General features: G+C 41.7%; 1 protein-coding gene across 4 annotated transcripts in view; it reads left to right on the plus strand.

The window, feature by feature from the left end:
- osbpl8 (oxysterol binding protein-like 8) overlaps positions 1-19,319 on the plus strand; it is a gene marked incomplete at its 5' end in the record, with an annotated part of 98,424 nt that overhangs the window by 9,584 nt on the left and 69,521 nt on the right. The window contains one exon of one of the 4 annotated variants that reach the window (XM_083935546.1): positions 3,171-3,199. The exons of the other annotated variants lie outside the window; for them this stretch is intronic. Of the gene's footprint in view, positions 1-3,170; positions 3,200-19,319 lie in introns of those variants that run through there. 4 annotated transcript variants of the gene reach the window in all.

Below are 19,319 nucleotides of genomic sequence, written 5' to 3' on the forward strand. Positions count from 1 at the left end.
GTCCACATTTCTCCCAAGAGATGGGGGTCTGTATGCCTTATATTTGATCATGCGCTGCTGACTGAGATCAGCCGCGTAGCTGGAGCCTGCTCTACAGCCTGCTTTACAGCATATCTGCCCTAGGCAAGCAGTTAGGCAGCTGAGGCTTCACCGGCAGCTTCCAGCTCCATACAGCTGTGTAATTCCATTGACTATGGTGCATCTATCTCTGCAGGGGTAATGGGAAAGGGTGAGGTTTTTTTTACTATTTAAGAGGTTATATTTAGGAAATGTATCTCTGTCTCTAAGAAAAGAGCATTTGATGGTTGTGTCATGTTATGTAAGAAATTTAACAAAGTATTACTTTGCACATAAGTATAGTATGCTGGATTTTTAAGTAGATAGTTTTTTTTTATAGCACTGGCCTGTTGTGAATACCAGACTTTTTGGCCCTTCTGGGGACAAACAGCCAACCAAGAAAGGTTTTTAGGTCATGGAGGTGGCCTGACTTCATTATGAAGGGTGAAGAGCTGTATTTGCTAAACATATGATGCAGCGACTATGTTGTAAGCATCTCTGGATAAATCGGCCTACCTGGTGAGCTCACTGACTCACTGAAACGGTGTCATTCAAATACCCACAGGTATGCAGTGCCGTGACATGGTACGGTTTATGCTTGTTGTGTGTGTATATTTTGTGTAACTAGTGCAGACGGTCTTTCAGCAGTATTTCTGACACACGACCTCCGCTCTGACCTGCCTGTTCTTCCCTCAGGAACACACTCACAGCTGGGTGCTTTTGTCTGCACTATGTTCCCCTGCAGCTGGACTAATACATATACACACACTGCACAATAATACAGGAACACATACTTCCTTTATGTTGCTCACACGCACACGCACACGCACACACACACCCTGCATCGCAGAGACAAGCGAACAGGCTGAAAAGACTACTCATAGTCATGATCTTAAAATATAAAACAAATGCAAGGCTTTCCTCTTATGACTACAATCTTCCCACATAATTCTTTCAAAAGTACCACCTCTTATGCTGTCCTTTTTCTTTATCATAAGAATTTATGCAAACCAATGCACTTGGTGACATAAATGAATAAGCATGACTTGAAAACAGTTTCATCCTGATAAGCAAGGTGGGATGTGCTGGCACTGGTTTGGTCTGCTAGTGGAGAGTGTAACGTTAGGTCAGGTTAGGTTCAAATCTAGATTATAAACTAAACTTTTATGGTTTTTATTTCCCGTATTTATTTGTTCATATTTAGCAAATGGTTTAACCTGAGCAACATTATTATATTTGTATATGAACATCTGATGAAGAAAACTTGTAATTATCGATGGTCCTTCCAGATGAGGAGTAAAGAATAACTTGAAGAGCCTCAGTTGTAGAGAATATATGGTTTAATACATAGATCTGATCAGAGAAGCTTCTGGCACATGTACGCATGAACACAGTCACCAGAAAACTTGAAGAGGCGCAAAAGGTACAACACATATTATAGTGCAAGTATCTCAAGGACCAATGTTCTGTTATCTGTTGTGGCGCCAGATTAATAAAATAACCCCTTGTACACACATTTCAGAGCAGACATCCAGTACTTGACTCACTTATGTAAACCCCATAATTAAGATATCATAGCATGTTATGAGCATATTTTTTTTCTCCAACACAAGAATAATCAAGAATAAGCCTTGATCCATCTAAAGATGAAGTTGATGTGCAAGATAGAAATGTTCTGATGTCTGAAAAGTCTGCTTGTGCATAGTAAAAATGTCTTAAACTGTCTTATATACTCACTTAAATACATTCAAAAAGGAGATAAATACTGAATACTGAATGAGAAAAGCCCTAAAACATGATGTCTTCTGCCACACAAACAACTGTAAGTTTAGACCGGTAATGATAACATTTAAGGTCCCACTCCAGACGCGTGTTTAAGTATTTAAAAACTGCTCTGCGACAATTTAGATTTTGTTTAACATGGATTTCCCTAGGGCTGCCCCCAAAATAGTCGGCCACTGGTTAACCAAAAAATCATTAGCAGACCAAAATTGAATTCGTCGATTGGTCGTAAAAAAAACCCAAACATTTGGAGCCCCATCTTGTCAAAATTAAGTGAAAATCTATGTGACTGGCGGCTATTATTAGGCCTAAAAGGCTGTAGGGCTTTTAATTTGAAGGCCCAGATACAGGAAGTCATAACACTCACTCACTGTCAGTGTTTTCTTTTTTACACGGCAGATCCCTTGGCTCTTCATAGTGGTTAGACAGTTAATCATTAATAGCCAGTCATGTGGGAAAGAAGTCTAAAATATGGGATCACTTTGAAAAGAACAAGGATGACCCAAGAAGGTCACATGCAAACTTGTAACTACAGGAAAAACTTTGTCTATCACTGATCCAAGACCAACATGACCTCCCACCTTAAAATATGTAAGTAACGTTAGCCTAGCCTAGCTACCTGCCCATGTTGGCCCGTTCCCAAGTCTCCTTGCTGATTTTTTCAGACATTCAGAATTAAAATCTGAAATAATCCGCCGGTGTGATTAACAGGCCGCAGACTTTGGCGCGCGGCTGTGCGCACTCGTAAAATAATGGTTAGATATTTGGAGATTTTGCTTTGATAAATTTTTGTAATCAAGTAACTTGAGTTACTCAAGTAATTGTTTCAGCCCTAATTTGCATTAAAGTAAAGAATACATAATTAAACACTGGAAATTTTACACAACCCAACCTGAATGTAGCCCAAGGGAATTTTGTGAAACTACAGCTGGCCGGGTTCAGGCGGAGAATCAAAGCACTTATAGAAGAATGTCCTTGTAAATGAAATGGCATGTGGCTTTAGTAACTGCTGACATAAAGGCACATCACCACAATTTAACAAATTTTTGTTTTAATACTGTGAGTGTGTGTGTGTGTGTGTGTGCGCGTGCGTGCGTGCGTGCGTGCGCGCGTGTGTGTGTGTGTGTGTGTGTGTCAGACGTCCTCTGTCAATGCACACACACACAGAGGCAGCTCTCACTGCTGTTCTGCCGCCGACACCGGCCGCCCTGCAGCACTAGCCTACATTTCAGAGGAGGAGGAAGAAAAATATGGTGATGTCATCTCTATGTCTCTCTCCCTCCCTCTCTCTCTCTCTCGTCCTCTTTCAGAGGCTGTGTTGTGAATGTAATGGTGCTTTCTGCTACAAGAGCTGCATGAGGTAGGTCCTTCATTCACCTCCCTGCGCTCTCTTGCACATGTGCATGCTGCATTGGTCCACTTGTCCACATGTTTTTGTGTTTGTGTAGTAACATTTACCTTCACTAGATCTGAATAAATGAGTCCGTTAATATTCCTGCTCGTTTGTTCAATAAAATCACTCTTGAGGCTTCCGTTTGGTGTTTTCATGCTGGGTATGTGTGTAGGAAGGTTCTGCTAGGGTTAACATGCCAATACATGGAGGTCACATCCCACTACAGACTGATGATGTGTCCTGATAGCTACAGAGAATTTCTCTGGCGTTGTCAGACTGAAATAGCTGAAATCCAGAGCCAAGGGGGTAAATCATGTCCGTCCAGCTGCCGACAGCTCTGATCATGTAGAGATGATGATTACGATCCTGTCTTCCAGCTCCGCGTTATTTTGCCTGTGCACTCTTTTCCTAAAAGGTCATTTTCAGGTCACAGGAATATCGTCTGCCGTTGTGACCTTTGCACTCTTAACTTCCTCGTGATTTCTGCAAATCCTTCAAAACGCTCAATAAGAATGATCTTAAGAATAAATGTGCTGACATCTCAGCCTCACATCTTTTCACCCATTTCTGTTATGCAAGAGGTATCACACGCACACAAACGGACACGTATTATTCAACTGTGCTGTGTGCGTCACACATTTTCACTGTGCCGTGGCTCTCTTCTCTCTGATTCTCCTCTCTGTTCCTGTGGCAGGGATTGTTCTGTGCCGTTCCTCAGGAGCCAGTAGTCAGTTAAAAAGCGGAGCAGCGGCAGCGTTTCTCCTATAAGGGGATTGAACACACTGAGGTCATATCAGTCTCCTTGACACTACAGGAGTTCAGACGTGCTCATCAGCATTCCATCCACGTCACTCTGACGGATCAGATGAATTGATTTTAGTGAGCGCTGAGTCACCTTGATGCATTTCCAAGCGTAATACAGTTTTAATTGTTCAAGGTGACACACTTGCTGCTGGTGCTCGACATGCCCTTCTCCCTCTAGAAAGGACACTATTGTATGGATAGTATAGAAGCAGGTTTCCCACAGTCATGGAAGAAGTTTTTAAAAAGTCCCGGAATTTTGTTGCATTTAATAAAATGAATTGTTTAGGTCACTTTATGTGGATTACCTTCCATGTATCATAACGCCAGATTTATTTTCTGTAGCTGTTCATGTAACATAGCAATAATATGTGTTGATGTGTGACTTTAAAGTTGTACTCCATAAGATTTTTATCTATTTAATTGTCTTTTAAGTAGTGATGGGACACTATTAAAATAATTAATCTAATTAATTGGAGGCTTTGTAATTTATTAATCGCGATTAATCTCATATCAATATATGACACAAGTAGCAACATTTTTCAATTTAAATGGGTTTTGATGTTGATTTTGATATGACTTAAAACAGTGGTTGGTACAGTATATTCAAGAAAAGTGGTAACTTAACATTGCAAAAATATTTAAAATAATATCCTTGGCATAAAATAAACAGTTTAACATAGAGTGCTTATTCTCCATGTTTTCAAAAACACAGAAACAAAAATGACCCATCAACTAATGACAGTCTCTCCTAGGAGCGTTGTCTGTGCTAACGTTAGCTGCAGCATGTTCAGCGTTGTCTGTGCTAACGTTAGCTGCAGCATGTTCGGCATTGGGGTGGAGCGGAGGCTGAAGAGCTCCGATGATGAATTCTTTCTTGCACAATTTTTACACAGCTGTGCTCTTATCCATGTTTCCATTTGGTTGTTTCTTAGAACTAAAATGTCGCCCCCTGAACCCAGCAACAGCTCACCTCGCTTCTCATCTGTTTCATTTCTCTAATGTTGCGTCCTGTGCGTCAGTATTACGGGCCAGACGGGAACTCGTGCAATGAGCAACGTTTCGCACTGAGTGCAAAAATAAATTGCGATTAACTGCGTTATTTTTTTGCCGTTTTATTTTTTCTGTAATTAATTAATCGTAATTAATGCGTTAAAGTCCCAGCCCTACTTTTAAGTTCCTATCTGTCAAAGAGTCAGTTAAAACAATGGCGAGTATATGACCCACTAATAAAAGCACTTCTTCCTGGATTTTTTTCTGTATTCCAATATCCGTGTCTGTGGCAACATTCCCGGGCTGAATTTAAAGAAGCTGCCATGTTGCTGACGCTGCTGACAGTGGGTGGTCTGCCAGCCCAGATTGTCACAAACGCATATACTGCGTTTACTTGTAATCGGAAATCGGGAACTTCCAACTTCCTAGTCAGGCTGTCATGATTTTTCAACTCCACATTTGAATTAGTATAGTAGATTTTTCAGCACTGACTGCAATATACCTATTCAAAGATTTAAACATAAACTTTCTAAATGGGTCCCCAATTTCCTTAAGGCCCCTGTACATGATTCACGGCAAAAACGCTTTGCGCCGGCCGACATAACTTCCATATTTTTTGGGAATGTACCTCATTGTCCTATCCAAATGTTCTTTCTGACGATCAAAGTTAAAACTCTATTTTCAATTTAGAATTGATTGACACTAGTAGTGCAACCTGTTCTACTTCCCCTCATGCTTGAAAGCTAGTGCTGGACTAACGTTAGTGCTTGTATAGCTTTTAAAAATAAACTAATAAAGGACATATGAATAGGAGCTTAACAACTCAATTTTCATGCATTAATGGAAATTATGAGTAAAGTATACTAAACAGGTTGGTATGAATGGTCATGGAAATTTTATTATGGGTCCTTGAAAAGTCAAAATGTGTGCGAACCCTGTAGAAGGAAAAGGGATTATCTGTCATGTGGGAATTTTTGCTGTCAGATATACTAAAGCACCACAGGAACACTGTTTTAACATGACACATCAATCATAACACTCATTATATAACTCTGAATCCAGTTTATGTACATGATATCAGTTTTGTCTCGGTATAGCAGTGCTCCATTTGGCTGTGCTGATGTGCCACATGTTATATTAGTGTTAAGGGTGTCGAAACCGGCTTTAATGGACTGCATGTGGCACATAGGACGATGTGACGTTGAATCAGCTGATGATCAAAGTATGACTGTAAGTGTGGCATCAGCTATTATTGAGGATGAGCTGCACAAAGGTGAAATAGAAAATTGTAAATTTTGTTTATGCCATAAAGCTCCATTAATGTCCAACAAATATTAAAAGCACATTAATGAGCCACACTGTTGTGCTGGGTCATATGTTCCTTTATCATCCTAAGCAAAAACACTGTATTTTATTGTATTACATACACCGTCCTGCTGCTGAAAATACTTACTACCCACCACATGAATGACCGCAGTCCAGGTTGAGATGACGGAGTTAGCATGCTAATCCTGACAACTAGCCTCCGAGGAGAGGTGAGCGCCAGCGGCTAGCTGTCACTCAAGAGGCTGCGCCCCTAATTATTCATAAACTTTAACCTCCAATAAAATAAAAACTGTACAGTACAAACTATACTATACAAAAAATTCACCCTTCTAAGTGTTGTCATGGAGATATGACCTAAACATGCAGACTAGAATGTTTTTTTTGTACCAGGCCTTAAAGGGGTTTAATTATGCTGTGAAAACGGCCTGTTTAACATGGGGGACCATGAGAAACTGCTCTATTGTGCAAACTGCTCCTAGTGGACACTCGGAGAACTGCAGTTTTTGGAACAACCAGGAAGTTGCTGTGGTCGGGGCTTGATGATGACGTTGCTTCACATTGTGTCATTAGTCAGTACAGTAAAGTCCAGATAAAAGGCAAGTCAGGAATTGGAGAACACCTATGTCTCTCTCAAGGGGGAGGGTGGGGCCAACAGTACTTTGATAGAGAGGGACATAACCCAAAAGCATTTGTCACATTTCCATGAGTTATTTCTGGTCATATTTGGGATAACCCAAGCCAATGCAAGGCTTCTAAGTGAATCAACCTGAATTATGGAAACTGCCTTTGAATGATATCTGCTTTAGTAGATGGGTATAGTAGGGATATTAGTATACATTATCTCCAGAAAAGAACTTTCAGGACTCCCAGATAATTTCATGTGAGGGGGCAGACATTATGTAAAGGCATCTTGTATTTATGAAAACTGACAGATGATATTTAATTGTACAATGCTGCAAGATCTGTAAGTCTCCATTATTCTTCTAAACCACAGAATGATCTGTAATTGTCTCCTTACATTGAAAGTAATGAAAAGTGATTCTTATTCTGGTGAAACTGTTCTGGATTCTCTGTTGTCTAGCAAGGCAATCCTCTTCCTCTGCATGGTTGATTAATATTCCTCACTCCCTGACCTCCATGGATTAATTCCGCTTAAAGATGTCGTGTCCCCCCGCCCCCCAAACTGGGACAGGCAGAAGATTACATTGGACCAAGGGACTCGACCCCTCTCAGCCTTCTCTTTGTGCTGTTGTTTTCATTTCCATGGAGAGAATTTTTGAAAACATAGTTCGTCCATCAGCACCTCGTTCCATGAGAAGCTGACATTTCTTGTATACCCTCATGTTTGATACGTCTGCAGGAAATTACATCTAGCCTGCTTGGGCTGTTTTATCTTTGCAAAATCACTGATAGTACATATCAGAGCTATCTGAATGTATGTGTGGGAATGAGCTCAAAGTGGCAAAGAGGGGATTGTGCTGTGACTTAAGTACTGTAGGGAAACATGCACTCCTTGATTTCATTTATTAATTATGAATTCATTTTGATTCACTTATGATTTCTTCAGACTTCCCGTAAAGGGGCACTAAGCCTATTTTATCAGGCTATAGAATAGAATAAGCTTTGGTGAGAACTTACTACCTGTAAGAGGTTAGAAAGACTAATCCTTGATATAAAATATTACATTTTGAATTAATTAACTTACTTCTCATAAACTGAAGATCACTCCTTCTGATAAAACAGTGACCACAACCTTTGCAAAGAATGAATGAATCAAAGGCAGCGACTTTGGGTTTTGTAATTTTATTGACTAATGAGTTCAGGCTATAGACCTATGAATAAATATACAACATCAACAGCCTCGGTGAGGCTCGTGTGGCTCTAAAGCAGTTGTACACGGAGGTCCGGTATTCCTCAGCAAAAGTTGAGCAGCAGAACCGAGTCGTAGAAGATTCGTCAGAGGCCCAAACAGTGGAACGGCTGTCCAACAGGGCTTATACTCAGCAGTCTCAAGAGGTGTTCAGCTTCAAGGGTTAATGGTTATTTTGATAACCAAAGTCTTCACACATTTAGCCATATGAAAGTCTTTCCTTTGATGTCGACGCAGTTGAGGTCTGCAGCAGTGACAGCTATTGGAGTGAGGCGTAAATGAGGCTCAGCTGGTTTCTGTTTACAAACTCCTGGCAAATGTTGGATTTGATTTAAACTTTAATAATCGTTACTTCACAAGACGACTGAGCTTATTTCTACCTGCCGAGATACAACAAGCTTTGATCAAAAACACGAGAACTAAACCTCAAAACGAGGCTTGACTGTGTAAGAAAAATACTGGTTTAACAAAACATAACTGAAATTCCTATAAAATACACTTAAAACGCGAGCATAAAGGAAACTAGAGAACTTTACGTGTAAAAGTTAGAAAGATGAGGACACTAGTAATAACGGAGCGAAGGACAAAGATAGGTTACGGATAAAGGACAAAAGTAGACAAGACTTTACAAGAGATAAGAGAACTAAGAGGGAGTGAGACTTGGGTCACTACTATATTTGCACTGTAACAGAGGCGGGTGTTCAGTTTCCCGCTCCAGGTTGGGAGAAACACCCTTTTCTTTTGTTCTGTACAAGGGAAGTTTTATTGGTTTAACGATGTTACTGAAAAAGTATTTGTGTTTAAAACCAAAACTCGATACCTTTCGGGTTTTAACAATACTCATTTCTTATTAAACAAACAATAACACCATCAGATGGGCTTGAAAAATCAAGCCTTCAGAGATCAAAAATATTATGCATTAAACCATAAGCACAGTCACATACAGTATAATATGAACTTTTCTCTAAGTTAATAACCTCTGGGGAATGAACCTAACACGTGCCTGTCTTTGGACTGTGGGAGGAAGCCAGAGAACCTGCAGACAACCCACCCAGACACAGGGAGAACATGCAAACTCCACACAGAAGGGCCCCAGCCGGTAGGGGGAAGCCTCTTGCTGTGAGGCAACAGTGCTAACCCCCACACCACCGTGCCGTCCAGTGAGAGTAACTAAGGGCGTGATCACACTATCCTTTTGGCCGCGGCCAAAACCGGTTTTTCAGCTAAAGTCTAGTACCTTTAAGTAGTGTGAGCGCACCCGCTCCGCGCTCAACTGGGGCCAGCTGGCCCTCCACGGCCCGCTTGAAATAGGTGGGCTTTAGCGGAGCCGTTTGCACATGTACGAGCACGAGCGTGCGCACGTGTACGCGCACGAGCACCAGTCCTACGGCAGTAGCGTTATGTCCGCCTGTTCGGACATGTAAATAGAAGGACGGACCATGCGCGGATATTTAACAACAACAACAATGGTGGTGAAAGGTTCATGTTGGTGTGGTGCGGAGGTGGAGTGTTTACTGCAGATTTGGTCAGATGAAAATATTCAAAAACAGTCGACAAGACGTACAAAAACTCTGAGGTCTGTGGAAAGATTTGTAAACAAAGCCACACACACGCGATCAATGCGTGTGACGTGTTACGGCTTGAAGGCGTATGGACAGCAAGAAGTATTGGCCGAGGCCCAGGTAGTGTGAGTACAATCGGGGCTGGGGCACAGAGCCCCGTGCTTTAGGGTACTTGTCCTGTCCTCCCTCTCCCCCCGCGGGCCAGGCCCATTTGTATTTACACTACCTGGGCCTCGGCGGAATGCTTCTTGCTGCCTATACGTCATCACGATGTAACACGTCACACGCATTGATGACATCATCACAATGCGTCGCTTTGTTTACAAATCTTTCCGTAGACCTCAGAGTTTTTGTGCCACTTGTCCGACTGTTTTTGAAAATTTTTCATCTGACCAAATCTGCAGTAAACACTCCACCATCACCTCCGGATCACACCAACGTGAACCTTTCGCCGCCATTGTTTTAAATGTCCGCGAATGGTCCGTCCTTCTTTTTTCTATGTCTCAACAGGCGCACATAAAATGACGTCAGAACCGCAGTAGGCCTCGTGCTCATGCTTGTGCTCATACACGTACGTACACTCATACATGTGCAAACATGCCTTACAAAAGCCCACCTCTCCCAAACGGTCCGTGGCTGGCAAGCGGGCTGCAGCTAGGCGCGGTACAATTGAACTCACACTGGTCAAACGAACTAGACTTAGCCGTGAAACCTGTTTGGGCACGGTACGGATGGACAGTGTGAGTGCTCCCTGAATATATTTTTGAAAATGTGTTAAAAAACTATTTCTACGATAATATATTCCACATTTTAACAGTTTTGACTTTGAACAGTCATTTTTACTTTTTCCTCTTGAGTGATAAAAAGTAACTTTTCTTCTGGATGGTGTTTTATCCAGCTCATGCAGAATCTCAATCAGATAAGGTGCTTCACAAGAATGTCGGGAGTCAGTCTTCAGCTCCTCTGTGTTAAGGCCGAGCTCCCACGTCTGTGTGTTTTATGAGTCAAAGATCCCTGAATTCGATAAGGAGTGGAAATGGTTTGAAAGTTGTTAACATTTCTTTGGCCAATTTCACTTTCGACAAATGCCGGAAGAGTCAGGGTCTACTTTGTTTAAAACCCGATGGTCAAAGCAAAGAGGTCCAGGACATCTTGTTTTCCATATTGATAATTAGCTTCAATTCTTCATTTCTACAGGGATCCTCGCTGAAGCTGCACTTTTCTCCTTAGGCATTCAGACTGGAAACAGCCCGGCATTAATGCAAGGTTTTGGTGAGGAGATGTTGCTTCAGGTACCAGTGAGATATGAAATATGATCTACAGATAGTCTAGTGAGTAATAGAGTCATGAGTTTGAAGGAGCCCCCGTGAACATGTAACATTTAGCTCAAAGCAAAGTTGTGCCCAACTGAAGACTGAAGACTCCTGTTAAGCTGTAGTAAGCAGCCATTCACCTCGAGGCAGGGTGCTATCTATGTGGTTGGTCCTGCCCTTCCTTCCCATAGTTGGTCACGTTCCTGCCCCAACACACCCCAGTCATCTTGATCAGACTTGATAGAACCTAGCCTGAGGCTGAAGGATGTGGCATCTGTGGAGCCAGCACAGGTGTCAGAGAAACAGACAGTCAGCAATGTATTAGCAAACAATAGTGATATTTAGTGGTAGTTTGGTGGTGGGCAACATTCAGTCAAATAGAGGATTTCAGCAAGAACTGTACGGTATACAGCATCACAAACTCATAATTAGAGTTGTCATAATTCTCCAAACTTTAAGGTCCCAGTTTTCTTTCAGCACTGACTGCATTGTTAGATTCAGTCAGTCTGTAAGTCACATTATCAAATTCTTCTTTAAAAAGATAGGCTACATGGTATACCAAGTGTGATATAACTGCCATATTTGTTTTGGGATGTGCCACACTAAAAATATATATATTTTAAGCTTTATTTATTCAGGGGGAGAACACTGAGATTAATGCTTTCTTTTTCAGGAACGCCCTGATCACATTCACACCTTCCCAGTACAACCGCAGTCTGCTCTGCTGGCCAATGAGCAGGTTTGGGGGTTATGGGCCTTGCTCAAGGGCACCTCAGTGCTTTTTCACTTAGGCCACCATTGATTCCCATGTCTTGCTTTGGATCTAAGTAATTGAAATTCAAAGCTTATTTCTATCGATTTTCCATTTAGAATTGAAATTTATGACACCCCGATACAAGATATATTTGAGGCCCATAGACTACACTACACGACTGGAGGCAGTAGACAACTTGATCAGAATGATTAGATTTGCTTAATCTCTCCTTTTTTTGACAATGACAATTGCCTGTGCTGTGGTTTAAATTTGATCACTGAAGTTAGGAAATATCCGGGACCGACATGGGGCATTGCATCACTCATCTAGCATCGTGGTGCACTGTACGTCTCACTTATCCAATGGTAATAATTTCCCAAACACTCAGCAGTGACAGCAGTGATGGGCCTCTATAGATCTGCCTCTCTGGCTGTCAGACAGCTGCCTCTCCTTTTCAGAGTGGACAGCAACATCACTACAATCAGCTTAGGGTCCTGAAATGATTGCTGTCCTTGCCTGCCCTTGAGCTGAGCTCTACTGTTAATCTAAAAAACAATCAAAGTCACTGCTGCACATTCACATCAATAGTGACAGTAATTGAAAAATCATTTTCTTGTTCTCATTATTTTCAAACCGAAGATTTTCTGTAATGTATGCCTTTTGTTAAACATCCTGATTTAAAAGAAAAAGGCATCATATTTTGCAATAAAGAATAGTATATAGTGGTTATAGTACCATAATTAGAAGTGTAACTGGACTGTAGTTGCACTGCAAGGCAATCAACTACTATTCCTAAGGTTTATGTATATATATATATATATATATATATATATATATATATATATATTCTAAAATAGTATTCAAAGAAGCAACTACTATAACCAGGTGCGACCATTAGTTAGCCTAAGACAGCATCCACTAAACCACCGTAGCCTTTGTCCCTCAAAATATGAAGCGCAAAGAATGGTTTGGTGACCATCAGTACAAGTGTCTTGTGTCACTGGCTCTGCCTCATGGTCAGCAAGACTGCAATCATTTTTAAGATGTGTTGGCCTATTTTGTTTCCGAAGATGCTTATTCACACAACCTCTGTTCCTGCTCTTGAGAGTATAGACTAGAAAATCATCTGACAACTAGAAACATGCATTGTTTCAAAAGGTTCCCTGCCATCTTTTGGCTCTGTGGAGAAACCCCTCAGCTAGTGTTCCCAGCTTTGTTTTAGGACCACTGCCAAGCCACAAGTTCAGGATTCCCTGTGCATTTGTTGGCCCTTTGGCAATGATTCATAGATTCATAGTTGTTGTTGTCAGTAAAGTGTGGGAAAACAATGGATTGTCTGTCACTAGCTGTCCATTGTTAAAGTGAAGCAGTCTCCAACATGCCCCAAATCAGTTTGGTATGAACATAATAATCAATTAAATCAATAATCAATAACTATAGGCAGAAATAAAAGGAAAAAGCTCAGCTCTCTGTACTAATGTTGTCATGCTAACATTCTCTAAATGTTAAGTTAAGATGTCCCCAAAGTGATGAGAATTCATCCTGTGGTGAGCATACATGTCTGTACTAAAATTAAATGTCAATCCATCCAATAGCTGTTGAGACATTTCACTCAAAAACAAAGATGTAGAGATCCTTGCCATGCATGTCCCCATAAGGGCAGCTGCAAATAAAGGGCGACTTTAGATCTAATGTGTATAACCGCAGCAGAGCCTCAAGCTCATGTTGCACTGAGAGAGTTTCTCTGGATAAGACTGTACACTCGATGCCAAAGATGTAAGTCAGTGGCACGGAGGTAATTCTAGACCCAGAGATGAGAAGGGACACTTTATGTACCCCAGAGGGAAATTCAGTTGCCATTGCTATAACTTCAGAAACAATAAAGTAGCAGTAATAGTTGACAGAAAAAAAACCTTGGTTTCGGTGTTGTTTTAACCACTCTGCTGTGTGGCCGTTGCAAGCTGAGTCATGGACTGATTGCTGAAGCTTGTTTTAAGAAATGGTAGAAAGCATTTGTCTCAGAGTGACAGGTCCTTGAGAATTGAGGCCTGATAAGTGTGTGTGCTGGCTGGGGCCAAGAGGCTGTTGGAGCACTGGAGCGTTACATTAGCAGAATGACTGGTGGGGGGATTTGGTGACCTTCTTTTGTCAGGATGTCCTCCTGTGTTCTGTCTGATATTAGGCACTATTTGTCTCTCAAAAGTCTTCTAAAGCTGCTTCCTTCCTGCCACCTTCCTGCTACTACCTTCTTGGCATCGTTTTAAGGAAACTCATGTACTAATATTGTTGGTTTCCTGTTTCCTAAATGCTACTGCGAACACAACTTCAAATATACCACATACACGTGTAGAATAGAATTTCCTAGAAACACCTAAATGATTTGAACCTCAACAAAATTGAGTACAACCTTTTCTCAAGTGTTGGATGCACAGAATCTTGCTTTCCCAGTGCTGTTTTGCGGTATAATACAACCTCAGGCCTAGTCCACACGAACAAAGGTATTACTGAAAACAAAACTTTTATGGCTCCCGGTTAAAAAAAATTCCTGTCCACACCACCGGTGTGATAAAAAATATCTCTGTCCACATGAAACCGCAGAAACCGCAAAATCCGCCTCCATCAGCCGGTCACATCTAGAGTGTGCCACACGTCTCCATGGATACAACTTACTGTTTACCACCGCACAGTGTGACGTCCAACAATGCTGAAAAGAAATGTGGTTTTCCTCAGTTTTCTTGTCCACACATGACTGCTAAAACTGGACTTTTCCAAAAAGTTCACCCTGCACTCCGATTACAAAAAACTCAGGTTTCAGGAGCCCACAACTGCGGTTACGTGTGGATGAAAGGCCTAACCGTGCACAGAAACACACGGTTTCAAATATACCCATTTTTATGTGGACGGCCCCTCAGTCTGCCCCTATCTTCTAGAAACATCTGAATCCCTACACCGCATTTTCTTTCATCACGAGTCTGTGGCTCTCAGGATTCGAACTTGAAAGATCATTTCCATGTGCCCATAAGGCATCCATGGTGCTGTTTCGAAGCTCTGATCGGTCTGGATGAGATTTTCCTGACTTGTGATCAAATCACTGGTCTCAGTGTAGTAGATAAAGGCAAACGGACAAACCAATGATGTATTTTTAAAGGTGCAGTGTGTAGTACCTGGCCATATGCTCCATTGAAATGGGGCGCTGCATTTCACCGTTACCGATGCGCAATAAACCTTGCAATGTCCTGAAACATGTAACTGATATTCTGTATTTAGAAAACTGTTGCAATGGTCAAGTCTCCTGAGAGTCTAACTCCATCCCAGTGGAGATTACTCGCACGGTGAGACACACAGGCGGCGATGCAAGAGGAAGCAGAAGCGAGGGAAGCTGTAGGAATGCAAGTGAGCTGGGATCCAGGCAAGGCAACGGGCAGTCGAGCATAAATCTGCTGTAGCCGGCGTCCTTCTTGCCAATGCTGGTTCCGTCACCAACAAGCTGGATGACGCCAGAATGCTTACAGTTGTCCCCAGCACTCTTACACAAAATACGACAACACTTCAGAATTAGACTCTTTAGAGAGAGTTGTCACTGCCTTCTGCCATGTTTTTAAAGATGGACAAAACAAAAACATGTTGCTGCTCCTGCATCCGGGAGACTGTGTCCAACTTTACTTAATGCTGGACAACATCTACTGAGTCAAAACATGGAAAAACTGAAACCATAATACTAACCGTCAGGGATTTTACCGTGGTTTATCATTAGACCCGTAACCCTTTCATCCTACTTAACCATGGAGCTAGCACACCGCATCGTCCTCATCACACCTGACTCTGCATTGCATGGTCTTCTCTCTGCCAGGCTGTTGGTCTCTTTGCATTCCGCTGAGCAGGTTATCCCCTGCTGGGATGGGGCTAGACTCTGCAGCAACCTGTCCATTGAAACAGTCTAACTTTGAATCTCAGGGTGCACTCACACTGTCCATCCGTACTGTGCCCAAACAGGTTTCACGGCTAAAGTCTAGTTCATTTGACCAGTGTAAGTGCAACCGTACCACGCCTAGCTGCGGCACGCTTGCCGGCCACGGCCGTTTGGGAGAGGTGGGCTGTTGTAAAGCATGTTTGTACATGCACGAGCGTGCGCACGTGTACAACCATTAGCACGAGGCCTACGACGGTTCTGACGTCATTTTATGTGCGCCTGATGTGTTACGGCGTGATGACGTATAGGCAGGCAAGAAGCATTCAGCCGACGCCTAGTTAGTGTGAGTACAAATGGGCCTGGCCCGCGGGGGGAGAGGGAGGGGGGGACAAGTACCCTAAAGCATGGGGCACAGGTCACGGTACGGGCGCACAGTGTGAGTGCGCCCTCAGTTCGGGTCGCGGGGCCGCTCCATCTGTTTGGGGCAGTACGACTTCTTTGTCCTCTCATTTTTGACTGAGGGCAGACTTGATGCTGAAACAATTTCTTGAGAAACTCGAGCACCTTGATTACTCAAAGTCATCATCAGATTCTTTGCACCTAAGCTTCATTTCATCAACATAACTACTGTATATACAGCACACTGTGTTTCTGTACTGATGAAAATTACTGTTGGACAACAGGCCACAGGTAATCACAGTATCTCAGTAATTTGAGAACAGCTACTTTAACATAGTCCTATTTTCACTACAGCTTTATTTCATAAATTGCCCTCTAAATGTTCTGCTTGAGGCCTTAAAAGCTATTTTGACTCTTACCCAGAGAGCTGTGTCACCTTTAAGTCAGCTTCTTTATCAATGCATTTCATTTATGCAGTTTGCAGTGTTTGAGTTTCTACAGCTTAATTCCTAATTGAGCCAATTTTACAGTTTACAACACATTACAATAAAGAAGAGGACTTTTTTCTGAATACAATCCTTGCATCTGTGTTGTGAACCTTCAAGACATAGCTCTGTGTTTCTCAATTGGCCTGTGTAAATGACTAAGTTTGGACCACAAGGTTCATACTAGGACTTGGGCAACATGACCAGATTCTCATATCACAATATAGTTCATTTCATTTTTGCTTAATGTAGGCGATCAATAAAGGGGAACTGCCCGGTACATTCTTGAACAATTTATTATTTTTAATTGAACTGTGAACGTGATTAACCCTTTTTTTCTGGGCTGTGGGCGCCTGACACAGGACAGCTGCGGGTGTCTGAGTCCAGGTGCACGTAAATCCAGTGCTGTCCGTGGTCATGCAGCCGCTTACTGAGTGATGTGATTTCTGATACGCAAATCTTATTAAAAGCATTTGTGGTCACAACATAAATGTGTTTTGTTTGTATCTTTCTTTGACACTAGCTGACGGTATATTTAGAACTTTAACGGTGCTGTGTCAGACTGTGGGACTGATGGCACAGCTGTAATCAGCCGATCATTTATTAATAACACCGAAACACTGCAGCCTGTGTCGGGCTCACACACGGATCGTATGTGTCGTGTGTGTAGAATGGTCTGTGTGTGTCACACTTGTTTTTTGGCCATTTAATGAAGAGAGAAACACAGTCTATGGCCACACTAATAACGCTCGCAGTGACATCGGCTCACTTCATCTTCACACTCCCCTCAGCCTGTATATACAGCCTGCGCATGATTTATGACACCGGCAGATAAACGATAGAGCAAAAATATGGAACGACAGACGTTTCTCTATTGTCATACAATAATATCTTCATATCCCACAGCCCTAGTTCACGCCATTAAAAACATCGATCCAAAACAGCAATCAGTATAAGTGGCTGCCTCTTATAATCTTTAAAGCATTTTTTAGGACCACCACACGTTTGCAGGCAGCTGCACCACCCGAAATAATCTCCTGTTGGGGATTTAGTGTAGTGTTAGTATCAGTGGCCTTACAGTTGTGAACAGTGGGGTTAGGCCTGTATTTTATTGTGTGAATGTGTGGGGCAACTGTAGGGCAGGACGTATGCTGTTGTGCACACGGTCCTCCTGTCTCCATGTTTTTTTCAGCTAGACACCGAACCCCTAATTGCTCCCTGGGTGCTTTTCAGCTTCAAATTTCACTGCATAGTACTAACAATTGTACGTGACCACTGATCAATAAAGAGGGTTAGTAAATGTTAATGGATAGATGCGTACAGTATTCATTCTTGGTTTTAGGGCTACCCTCTTGATCACAGTGGGATCATGAAAAATGTCTTTTACTAGTTGTCTCTGGTTACATTAGGGATTGTGTGTGTGTCTTCTTGTATCTTCTTGTTTTTATCCTTTTGTCATTCTGGCTCTTTGGATGTACAGTGTGGCAACCTCTCACACACAGGATATCAGGTCATTTACGTCATCTCTGCTATCTTTTTTTTGCAAGGGTAGGGTTGGCCTTGCACCGCCCAAGACAAATGTGATTGGTTAAAAGAAATACAAACAAGCCATGAATCTCAGAAAGATGAGCTGGTGTAATCAGACCTAATGGAGTGAACAGTCATTACACCTTATTTATTACTTTATATTAATTTATTGACAACTTCACTAATGTTTATCAAGATATGCCATAATGATGTTTTTGAATAGTTTTACTAGAAACATTAATATTAATCTAAAAATCTTTTAATGCGTAAAATTACAGTGTGAAGCTGTATTTGTGCTTTGAAAATATTTGAAAGAATAGATTAAGCTATTTGTAGTAGGATATTTATTACTTCACCATTGTAATTCTAGTTATTTCTCAAATCAATTTTTCCATTTTCACACAGTATAGAGCATGTCGAGGTGGGACGGATAGGCATGTTTCTCAATCCTCCTGAAGGATTGAGAAAAGCTGCTGAAGCAGAGACTAGTGGTCGTATAATGTACATGCATAATGAATTGCATATTGTATCTGATTTTATTAGAATTAAAAATGAATATAACAAAGTAGCCGGAATTAAATGAGTAGTCGACTGTTTGTCAGGCAGCGGGAAAATTGATTATTTTATTCCATATATCCGTTATTTGGATATATGGGTTTTGGTTTTTAAAATGTCCATCACAGTTTCCTAAAAGCCCAAAGTTGATGTCTCGGCTGTTTCCTGACAGCCATTGTACACCTTCTACTTCCACCAGACGTACTAAACTGGACAACCATTGTTTTTTGTTTATCTTACCGTTGGCCCCATCCTGGAAGAGCACCTGATTTCTCTTTTCCTATTTTTTTTTTGAAAATTCTTGTGGCTGATGCTCATTTTGTGTCAGGCTGGGTCATTTTTAGGTCCGAGCTTAGCGTTAGAGGTTAAAGTTAGTGTTCTGGATTTACTGATTGGATTGGAAACCTTATAAGTGGGGCTAGGCATTAAAATTTAGGATGTAGTGGAGTGGCTGTCGGATATGGAATGGATTTAATCCTTGAAGGTACTTAGTAATAGAAGTGTTTTTCTGTGTGTGTTCAAAGACGTATTGAATATCTTTGTGTTTTTTTCTTATGTTCCCCATACACATGGCACTCCACTGCTTTGTTTT

Source organism: Echiichthys vipera (assembly GCF_963691815.1).
Source record: "Echiichthys vipera genome assembly, chromosome: 20".
NCBI lineage: Eukaryota > Metazoa > Chordata > Actinopteri > Perciformes > Trachinidae > Echiichthys > Echiichthys vipera.